At 40.7% G+C, this 11,618-nt stretch overlaps 1 long non-coding RNA gene across 1 annotated transcript; it reads left to right on the plus strand.

The window, feature by feature from the left end:
• Positions 1-2,667: 2,667 nt before the first annotated feature.
• On the plus strand, positions 2,668-7,769 carry LOC308478098. The gene is made up of 3 exons (XR_013986869.1): positions 2,668-2,786; positions 6,182-6,216; positions 7,201-7,769. It is a non-coding gene; the product is annotated as an uncharacterized lncRNA (long non-coding RNA).
• The last annotated feature ends 3,849 nt before the right edge of the window (positions 7,770-11,618 follow it).

The following is an 11,618-nucleotide window of genomic DNA, read 5'->3' on the forward strand; positions in this document are numbered from 1 at the left end:
GCGACATGAGTTTCTAGAAAATATCTTGCCACATTCTAGAGCTCATGCACACTCTATCAGCAATTAGCACAGCCAAAAGTTGCACTCAGGAGAGCATTATTTACAAGTTTATTCAGCGTTGATCAGAACACAGAAAAACATGACTGCCTGCTGATTTAGTGTCTGCGACACAGAGAGAACGAAAGCAACAGAAAACATAAACATCCTGTGAACAGGAAATATGCAGACTCTGACTCACAAAGCCTGCTCCCTTTTAAGGTGGAACGGAAATATCCTAACAGGTTTTCTGCTGCCTATCATGTTTATGCCTTTTTTGATGTTGCTGTAACAGCAAAATGATTTGCATCTCAGTGAAGTTTCTTGTCACTGAAACAACTGAATGTTTTAAGGAATACTTCAGTAGGTTATGATAAAAGTGTCTCTTGTTAAAGTGGTGAAACTTTAATATCGAGAGAAACAATTCGCCATGTTCTTTTCAGTTTAGCCTTGTTTTGTTTCTCCTGTGCCTTTATGATGTATGTCACTGTGATTAGGAAGAGTCTGTACACAACTCCATTGAGCCCAGCAGCAAGGGCCTATTAAATAGATACGGAAGACTTCATAAAAGGTGCTTTGTTATGACCACTCTTGGAACCATAGACTACATCAAAATTGGAAGAGTTCTACCATGGAAGGGTGTATCGTGTTTCTTACATACTTACTTTTTCCGTATCAGTAGGTTTGAGCATTTGACTTCAGAAAAGGGCAACCAAAATTATCAAGGGATTGGAGCAACTCCCCTATGAGGAAAGGTACAAAATTTGGGACTTTTTGGTTTAGAGAACAGGTAAGAGGCAACATGATAGAAATGTATAAAATTATGGGAAAGTGAACAAAGATTCCCCCGCCCCCCCCGCCTCACAACATCAGAATGACCTTTCTTGGGATGGCTTGCAAACCTTTGGTAACAACTACAGTGGTACCTCAGGTTAAGTACTTAATTTGTTCTGGAGGTCCGTACTTAACCTGAAACTGTTCTTAACCTGAAGCACCACTTTGGCTAATGGGGCCTCCTGCTGCCACCTCGCTGCCGGAGCACGATTTCTGTTCTCATTCTGAAGCAAAATTCTTAACCTGAAGCACTATTTCTGGGTTAACGGAGTCTGTAACCTGAAGCGTATGTAACCCGAGGTACCACTGTATGCCGTAGACTGGTAAGCACAATCTCCAGGTTTAAGACTACAATATTCAGAATGGAGACTGAGAAGCTCATTGTGATATTTTGTGTGTTTTCTGGGTGGTAGCAAATGGTGGTGTTGAGTGGGGAAAGGTAGGAAATTGCTTTTATTAGTGCCCTGTTGCTTGAAAATTGTGGACTTGTAGAGCTGGGTCTGCTTTGCACATACTCTGGTCTGTCCAATACAGTTTCAGAGTTCTTTCCTGCCTGCATTTTCCTCACATAAAAACCATAGATTTGAGTATGCTGCTTTTGAGTATGCCTCTGATGAGGCCATCCAACCTAATTAGAGGGGAGATTTTCCTCTTCAGAGCTACAGGCTACAAATTCTTCCATCATGCTTTCACCTGCCTTTTGGCGCTTAACCAGCCTGATGATTGAGTTCTGATATACTTTGAAGTTTGCTCACTATTTTGTAATGTTTTAGTTGACCACAATAAAGACGTGCTGCTGTTGCTTTTCATATTTTTTTCCTAATGAACTCACACTGCTACCTACAATTTTTGGTGTTTCCATAGCATTCTGAGTTTTCCCTAACTTGTGTCAACCAGCATTTTAATTATCTGGAAAAAAATACATTTTAAATCTGACAGCAGCATTTTCTGCACGTTGGCAAGTTTTGATAGTTAATTGATTTCTAACTTTTTTTTATTCCATCAGCACCATACTAATAAATCCATCTTCCTGTTTGCACTTTGAAACAAGAACTGCAAATATTCTCATATTGTTGTCTTAACATTTTTAAAAATAATTGACCTTGAGATTGTTCATGTTGGTAGAGCACTGTCTAGGAGAAAAAAACTTCGATTCTCCAGCCTATGTGAATGTTTACAAATATGAGAAAATCTTTTTACAAACACACAATTCAGACCTTTAAACTCGAGTTTTGAAAGCAAGCCACTCTCGCTTCAAGAGTTTTGGAAAGAAGTTTTGAAAATTCTTAAATTATTTAATTTTTCATCATGTAATTAACTTGCTCCTTCTGTTATGATCTCTTAGGAGGCAGAAACCACAGAAGTGGGTTAATTTCAGTTCACATTGATGGTGTTATATAAATGAATTATAAGCACTTGCATTATGTCCCATAGACTATAGGGGGAATTCAAATGATTAACTTTCTCTAGTTACGGTAATTTGTTGCTAGGCTTATACAACTAAGCAGAGAAAGGAGAAAACCCTATCATTTCCATGCTGCCATTTCCATACTACAGGTGTACAAGCCTGGAAAGTAAACACTGACATGTGATGTAATAATCACACATCCAGCAACGGGAGAGTGAAATGCTGACAATAAGTGCAGGAGTTTTAGTGCTAGCTGCACTTAAAGTTGGAGGTTTGAAACTGGTGAATCACCTATAACTACGTGCTTAGCAGAACTGTATGAAATTCAAGCATGGAAGCCCCTAATGTGGGTATGGATCCTGCCAAGTTTCAAACAGATAGATGCAGGAGTTTCTTTTCTAGTTGCCTTTTAAAGTTGACTTTTGGATAGAAGGACCAATGAAAGAACTTGCTTCTCTCCCCCTGTGCTTTTGTATGCTAAGGGCATGCACCACAGAGGTGACCCTGGGTAAGTAACTCGTAATATTTCAGAAGAAGGTTGGACAGTATTCCTTTCCACATGATTTTCTATGCAGTTTGCTGTATTCTATCTGTGTGACCTGTGAGTCACACATTCTCTCTCCCTGCCTCCACCCACAAGTGTGTGTGTTGGGAGTAGCGCATACTGCATAACTGCTTGCTCCTAAAGCCTACACAGCACCAGCTCCTTGCTCTTTCAGGCAAAGAGCAAGTTGTCCTTGTGCCACAACAAGAGACTACTATGCCCTGCCTTTCTCCCTCTGCATTGAGGTTTTTCTCTGAGATGGTCCATTGGGGTTTCCATTAAGAGCAATGGGAGAGGAGGCACGACCAATTCTTGTCCCCATCCCCAGCTACTCCCCCTAGCTGCCTGAAGCTTATGGTCATCTAGCTGGCTGGTGCCACCTATAACCAAATTATGGCACCATCCCCTCTTTGTACCAGCAATTGGGGAGAAAGTGCTGGGTGAGTTTGACACATATTATTGAGATTCAGTGGAACTCAACAAATCTGATTGACTTGTGGGACTGGTGTCAGCCACTCACTGAACATGCAGTGAGCAACCTGTCATGGACAATAGTAGAGGGGTAATAACCTCACTCCTCAAATCTTTATAAAGAGTGCGCCACTGACTCAATACTGCCATCTCCACATGAACATAGCCATTTTTCCAGGAGAATTTTTTTGAAATCAACCCTCAAGTACAGCCAAAGCCAGTATATTCAATCTTGTGGAAGTGAAAGTGCGTCTGTATTTTGGAATTGTTAAATTTTGCAAATAGGGTGCCAGAGTTTCAAAATGACTAGGTGGAAAATTATCATACCGTGGACAAACAAGTTCCTTATTGTGGCCAAATTATTCTGTCACTCAATATCATATAGGTAAAGGTAAAGGTAAAGGTACCCCTGCCCGTACGGGCCAGTCTTGACAGACTCTAGGGTTGTGCGCTCATCTCACTCTAGAGGCCGGGAGCCAGCGCTGTCCGCTGACACTTCCGGGTCACGTGGCCAGCGTGACAAGCTGCATCTGGCAAGCCAGCGCAGCACACGGAAACGCTGTTTACCTTCCCGCTAGTAAGCGGTCCCTATTTATCTACTTTCACCCGGGGGTGCTTTCAAACTGCTAGGTTGGCAGGCGCTGGGACCGAACGACGGGAGCGCGCCCAGCCGCGGGGATTCAAACCGCCGACCATGCGATCGGCAAGTCCTAGGCGCTGAGGTTTTACCCACAGCGCCACCTGCATCCCTCAATATCATATAGGCGCTGTCTAATTAAATTATTTGCTCTATTGAAGCCCAGTTTTAAAGAATCTGTTCAAATCTTCTTGTTCTGTACAGCTACTAAAGGCATGAAAGCCTTAATATGGCAACCCTAACATCAAGACCTACACAACTCTCCCAGATCAATGAAACAAACTGGACAGAGTAGCTTATGTTTGGAAGAGTGCACTTGTAGGTGGTGCGTCGATAACAACACAGCACCTCTCTGACATCCTGTTTCTCTGATAGAGCAGTGCTGTTTAAGAGCCATTATAAAAGTGACAAAATATTGAGCCATCAATTTGAAACCTGTGGTTTTGCTAAACACAAGATCTGTATTGGTGTTTCTGAAACCTGTGGTTTTTAATGTAGTAAATACATATGACCATATAGCTTCCCCAATGAAATCGATAAGAATAGTCAGACAGAAAGGAAACCAACTGGAAACTGCAGTGCTCATTTCTTATTTGGCACAGAAGCATTTTCTTAAATAGATTTTGCAGGTTTTGATAAAACCCTCTTGCAGTTTTGTCGAGCTCATTTTTTTTTACTCTGTGTAGGCAAATCATTCAGCTGGATATCAACTTATTTTAATAATCAGGAAGGATCAGCAGTTGAAAAAGTAGAAATTGCCTTGAAAAAGTTTTTTAAACTAGCATTTTCTTTCTTATATGGCTCTGTGCAGTCTAACAAATATCTTTCACCAGTATGAACATTTCATCTTCAATTTGTAATCAGTGCTACAAGGCAATAGAGTTGGAATAAACACCTGTGGGTGTATTAAGTGCAATGGAATTTCTTAAAATAGCTCACTTTTTGGATAGCAATTGTCATTGAAGACTTGCTGTATAAATACACTTGCTTATGTCTGGAAGCCTCCTATACAGGGCTTTCGATGCACAGAAGTATGGGCTATATAAGCATAAGGCAATTATATGAATTCATGGATGCTACTGGTGACTATTATTCATGTTCTGTTTCCACTGTTAGAGGCAATGTGCCTCTGAATATCAGTTGCTGGGAATCAACAGAGGGAAGAACACATTTGCATTCAATTCCTGCTTGCATGTTTAATGGAGGTATCTAATGGGCTATTGTGAGAACAGCATTCTGGACTATATGGGCAAGAAAGTAGGTTTATAATCAGGCCTCTGTCACAAGATGTTTAAGAAAAGCCTTATGGAATGTCATTTACAGGTGAACATTGCAGGTAAAGGGGATTACACATAGACTGGTTTCAATTCTGATGCCATGATTTTTACTCAAGGTTTGGATCCTAAAATGTGCTAACTTACATGGAAGGAAGCTCTCCTGAACTACCCTTGCCCAAGTCACCTGGGACCCATGAAAATCCCCCAAGGGTGAGTGCACCTTGCCATCCTGTAATGTGGATGGGACATAGGGGCTTCAGGGAGAGGAGAGGGCATGAAAATTTCCTTCCATGAATTTATTTAACTTATCTTGGGATCCAGTCCCATATGCACAATAAAAGAAGTAGCATTTCGGTGCTCATGTATAACTGCATTTTTAAATAAAAACTTGATAACTGTATTTGGGCATGCAAATTAGCATGCGGTGTTCTGCCACAAGCACAGTGTGAACTTGCAATTCATACAGAACAGCCTTTCAGGATACTAGTAGTGCCTTTTCTTTGAGAAGACAGCTTCTGTCTAGACTTCTAGACAGCATAATTTTTACCATCCCTTGTATTAATATCTATAAAATTTATAGAACAAATTAAAATTTTAGCAGATGGCTTCCCAGAGACAGTTGTATATGATTCTTAGTTTAGATCTGATTTTTCTTCCTCCCAGAAAGGTTGACATTGCACATATATTTCTTGTTTCAACATTTTCGGAAAGCAGATGATATCTAGTTGCTTTTCATCAGTCTGTGACAGATTGTACTGATGTGCTGATGCCCAGCTGCCTCTGGCCTTGACAATCTGAGAATGCCATTTATAATCAAGCAAAATATGGTGACTTGATATTTCAAACCTGTAATGAAACAGCAGGTCACAGAATGTGTAGAATTAGATATAATTTTATGCACCTTTCAAGTATATTTAGTGTTGCTCAGATATGCCAAGTTTCCATTATCTGATTTTGTTTTCTCTATGCCCTAGGAGGTTTTGTCTGTCGAAGAGAAGGGGAGTGTCTGGTGAGAGCGATCCTCATTGTTTATATCTAATTTTTCACAAAATATGTTAACACAGCTTGCTTTCCATCTTCCTTAAAAATTGACTTGCAAAATGTCTAAGCCTAAGCCCATTTGAAACAATTCCAATAGTTTATAAAAATCATAGCATGTTGTTTACTGTGTAGTGACCTCCTTTAGAAGGATTTGGTACTCCAGGTGTCTGGTATGCTCAACAAATCACTTTTCAGCTGATACATAAAGCAACTGGAAGGCCAGTATAATAAACGGACTCAAGGACATTTCATGTCATTATCTTTCTTTTTATAGCTTGAGGATGTGGACATGGCTTGGATCAGTCAGGTGACCACCTGCACTCTGGACAATTGCACTTCTTGGTTGATAAAAACTAGCGGGGAGGGGGAAACTGGCTGGGCCAGAAAAGTGATTAATGCCTCCTTGCAGGAGGGGATGGTCTCTGCCTGTTTGAAGGAAGCAGTGGTAAAACCACTCCTCAAGAAACTCTCATTGGATTAGGAAAATCTAAGTAACTGTTGGCCAGTTGCCAGTCTCCCTTCCTGACTGATGGTTGTAGGCCAGTTCCAGGTGCTCTTGAAAGAAATTGTTTTTCTAGATCCATTTCAATCGGGGTTTTAGGCCCAGTTTTGGCACAGAAACTGCTTGGGTCACCCTGTATGATAACTTCTGTCTGGAGAGGGACAGGAGAAATGTGTCCCTCTTAGTTGGCCTTGACCTCTCAACTGGTATCCTTCTGGAGTGGTTATCCAAGTTGGGGGTGCGCGACACTGCGTTGCAGTGGTTCCAGTCCTACTTAGTTTCCAGAGAGCGATGCTTCTGGCCCTGTGTGGGGTTCCTCAGGGTTCAATATTATCCCCCATGCTGTTTGACACCTACATGAAACTTCTGAGTGGGTTCATCCAGATTTTGGAGGACGTTGTCACCAATATGCTAATGGCACACAGCTCAACTTCTCTTTTACATCTGCAGGTGAGGCAGTGGATGTGCTGCGCCATTGTCTTGCTTTGGCAATGGACTGGATGAGAGCCAACAAAATGAAGCTTAATCCAGAAAAGTTTGGAGGCCAGAATTCAGAATTCAGAGGCCAGGTTGCTCACTGGGACCAGATGGTCTGAGCATATAACACCGATTCTGACCAAACTGAACTGGCTGCCAGTCAGTTTCCAGGTCTAATTCATCATGCTTGTTTTGAGTTACAAAGCTTCAAACGGCTCAGAACCACAATACCTCTCTCCATATGAACTGATTAGGACTCTGTGGTCATCATCTGAGGCCCTTCTTCAGTCTCCCTCGCTACAAGAGGTCTGGAAGCGGGTATCATGAGAATGGGCCTTTTCTATAGTGTCTCCCCATTTGTGGAATGCTTGCCTGGTGCCTTTGCTACATATCTTTAGGCTCCAGGCAAAAACATTCCCATTCTCCTAGGATTTTGGCTAATTAAACAATGTATGGTCCTTTACACTGGGGTGGGTGTAGGAGTAATTGTTGTTGTTACCATAGTATGAACTTCTGCGTTTTTATATTGTAAAACAGATGAATGGTGGTATAGAAACGTAATAAAAAATAAAAATAAAAAGCATATTGTCAAAATAAAGTTTCTGTATAGTTCCCGCCCCTCCCAATTGTGCTATAAATACAAACACAGAAATTCTCTACAATTACTGTTGTACATTATATACACCCGTCACTATGATTTATGCCTGGAGCATGTGTTACAACTTTATCTTTATATTATACTGTCATTTTAGCCTCTGCATTCCCAGTATGATTCCACTTCAGCATAAAACATCACTTTCCCCCTCTGTTTAGTCTTTTAATATTGGATCTCTTATGAGAAAGTGCAGTGGCCTCCAATGTGTTTGTATGTGGCAGGTCTAAATTCAGTTACGGTAATTGTTGTCTTACTTTCTTCTTGCAGTACTCTTCTCATTCACATCACGATGACTAGTGAGCATAAAAAGTGCATCTTCTTGAATGTTTCAAGTCTGCCTCGGGTTGTAGCTCTTGAACAGGAGTGGCCGGCATCATAGGATGGTATTGCGGAACTGCCCTCTCAGTAATGCCACCGCTGTTACTTACAAGGATTATATGTGGTCAAGGCAAGGCATGGTAGGCCAGGAAAATCAGACTGGCTCTGCCAGTGCCCCCGTGCAGCCCTGCCCCTGCTGCCACCCTGGCCCATTCAGGTACAGGAGGTGTGGTATACAAATTTTAATATTATTATTAATATTTAAGTTTATTATTAATTCAGTGGGGCTAACTCCTAGGTAAGTGGTGCTATGATTGCAGCCTAAATGCAAAAGAAAATGTAATATTCGGCAGTCTTTAGCAAAAAAGAAAAGTTGACCAAATAGTATGAAACATCCTGCAAGAACAATGTTAAATGACTTTCTCATACTTTACACTAAAAATATTACAAGTGGAAAGGGTATAAAATAAGTCTCCCATCTCTGAACTATAACTAGCTCTTTATGCGAACAAGTTGTTTAAATGCGCATCCCTGAGTGCCTCACTTGTTCAGTCTCATAGGCAAAATGGCCAGTTCTTAACACGGCTATTCTAAGGAAACAAATTTCAGTTCTTTATCCTCCTCCCTAGCAGCATAAATGAAGGTTGAGTTTGGTATTACTTTTATAAATACACACACATCTGAGAGTCTTGTGACCTAAGAGGCACACAGGTAGTGCTTAAAAATGATCAGTTTTTGTGGCATTGTTCCACAGCTTGGGCCAACTCAATGCAGGTTGTAGCAACAAAACAAGCATCTATCTAAGGTGACAGTTGCTTGCAGACTGAGTGTGATTCTCTCTTCTCCATTTTAAAGTGATTCTAGAAGCCGGTCTAACATGAATGAATGCACATGTAATGGTCTGCAGCCACATGGCCACTGAACATATATTTACGCTGTGTCACTGTTTGATTTTGCAAAACCAGCAGCCCTGAAGAAGTGACTTCTCCTCGTGTAGTGAATGAATTTCAGTGCACCTAGAAATCCCTACAACTGAATGTTGCAAAAATCAGGAATCTAGGCGTTGCTCCATGTGTTAAGTTAGACTTGTGTACATGACGACACGGCAGCTGACTCCACGTGGGAGCTATTTTCACATGCCAAGTCATTTTTATCAAACCACTTCCCCCTCCCGCAAACCACTGCAAAACAGCCCACACAATTTTACTTCAAGGATTTTTGTTAATGTCCAGAGATTCCATGGCAGCTTACGTAATGTTAACGATATAAATTATAAAATGCAGTGTAGCATATGGTGAGCTCTGTACCTTGAGAAGCCTAGTGGAGTGATTGCCAAAAAAATATAGTAGAGTGATTTCAAACCACTGGCAGCTGCAACTGTTTAAACTTGCTTAGAGTATTCAGAGCCTGGTTGTGTAGAAGGGGTGTCCATGGTCCCCCAACTCCACTGAATGTGCATAGTATGGAGAATGGAACTGACCGATGACTCTTGTGGTGTCTTCAAAAGATGTGAATACATCACCCTAATTGTCTAGATCCTTGAGTGTGCAGACTTTATACCATTCCATAATAATTAACTTACTAATTTGGTTATACCTAATCAGAAAATAGAGACAGGGCACTTGCAGAATTAGAAATGCACCCAGTTAGATTTTAGGAGTGATCATGGAGGGCTACATCACATCCAAACAGATGCCATTGAACATTCTTACGTGACGGCTTTGACTCCCATTATAGCAATGGGAACATTTTATAATATACTGACATGGATCAGGGTTCAGTTCATGAAGCTTATCACACCTGATAACTCATTAAAATATGAACAAGGGCACAGAACTCTTGGGAGTCAAATAGTTCTTTGCAGAGTTCTGGTTGACCTCATAACATGTAGCTTCCATAGGCAAAAATTAGAGCCGGTATAAGAAAAACGAAAGTAGGTAACACATCCTCCAGGGAAGCTCAGTTCCTTGTCTTTCAAGTCCATTAGGTCCTCCTGGACCTAATGCTGTCCATTACTCTTTCCTCCTTTTCTATTCACTAATATTACCCATGTAAAATTATATTATGTAAATCTCATCCATTTATGCTCAAATGTCTGATTTGCATTAAGTTAGTTTAAGTGTTGAAATTGAATTTTCTGCTTGGCAGATATGACTTCTAAAAAAAAAGGAAGAGTGTTCTCAGATGCCCTGGCAGATTTATTGGACAGTAACTAAGAGCAAATAACCCAGTGATTATACTTTGTGTCTGTGTGAAAACCAGGCTCCTTTCCAGTTCAGAGCGCGAATTAAACAAAAAACTACTCTGCCAACTAATACCAATTAAATCCTGTGATTTAATTACAATGCTCAACATTCCCATTTTTGTGTGTTCACCTTATTTTCATAATCGCTTTCCCCAAGTAAATACTTTAAACTATGCAAAGCTACTTATAGCCCCTGCAGACACCAAATCCTGACCCTCTTGAAATTAGTTGAAGGACATGAGCACCAGTCAATGCCGAATCCGGTCCTTAGAGGATATATTGCTACTAAATGTTTAAAAAGTCTTCCATTAATGTATCTTGCAGCAGATGGATTTCCTCTGTCTCAAAACACTATTAAGCATATTCACAACCAGAGCTGAGTGTTGTTGAAAATGCGTGGCAAAACGATATGTGGCAACAGAAAATGGCTGGTCGGCATTCCCGTCTTGAAGGCTATGTAACCAAATTTGCATGTTATTAAAGGGAGGAATGAAAAAGGTTAGGAGTGGAGGAGAGTGGAGCAAGTCTTTGCAGAGAATGAAAATATATACTCTTGATTATTTATGAGAAAAAAACATTTCAAATGAGAAGGGACTGTTTGGAAGTTACACCGATGCACTATAAAGCTTTGATAATTCACCCGCCCACCAGATTTTATCATTTATTGTATGGACTGCCAGGGCATAACAATATAAAGCAATGCAGTATTAGTCTATTGGGTCCCATCCCCCACCACACTTTAAAGCATTTTTGCTTTGATCTTCAGCTGAAAAAACTTCCAGAGTGGTTTAAAAAGATCAATAGTCCCTGCCCTCATAATTAAAAGGTTTGATGCGAAAGTAAAAGGAATTATGAAGGAGGAAGGGAAATGCACATTCGGACATTCATAGAGGAAAAGACTACTAGTGGCTACTGGTCATGAAACCTGTATGTAACCTGCAAGTTTAAAGTGAAGAACCAGCTGCTGAGGAGTGATGGCTTTTAGGTGGAGTTTTTTTTTAATGGCTTTATTCTGCTCAGCTTTTTATTGATGTTTTCATGCTGGCTCCATGTTTCAGCTGATCTTCCATTGTTAATTTATCGTCTTGCAAATTACTCTATGAGGCTTGCATCCTATTAAGGTGCATACCCTCCAACATTTCTCTGATGAAAATAGGGACATCCCATTCCATA

Source organism: Podarcis pityusensis, assembly GCF_964106645.2.
Source record: "Podarcis pityusensis genome assembly, chromosome: 5".
Classification (NCBI taxonomy): Eukaryota; Metazoa; Chordata; class Lepidosauria; order Squamata; family Lacertidae; genus Podarcis; species Podarcis pityusensis.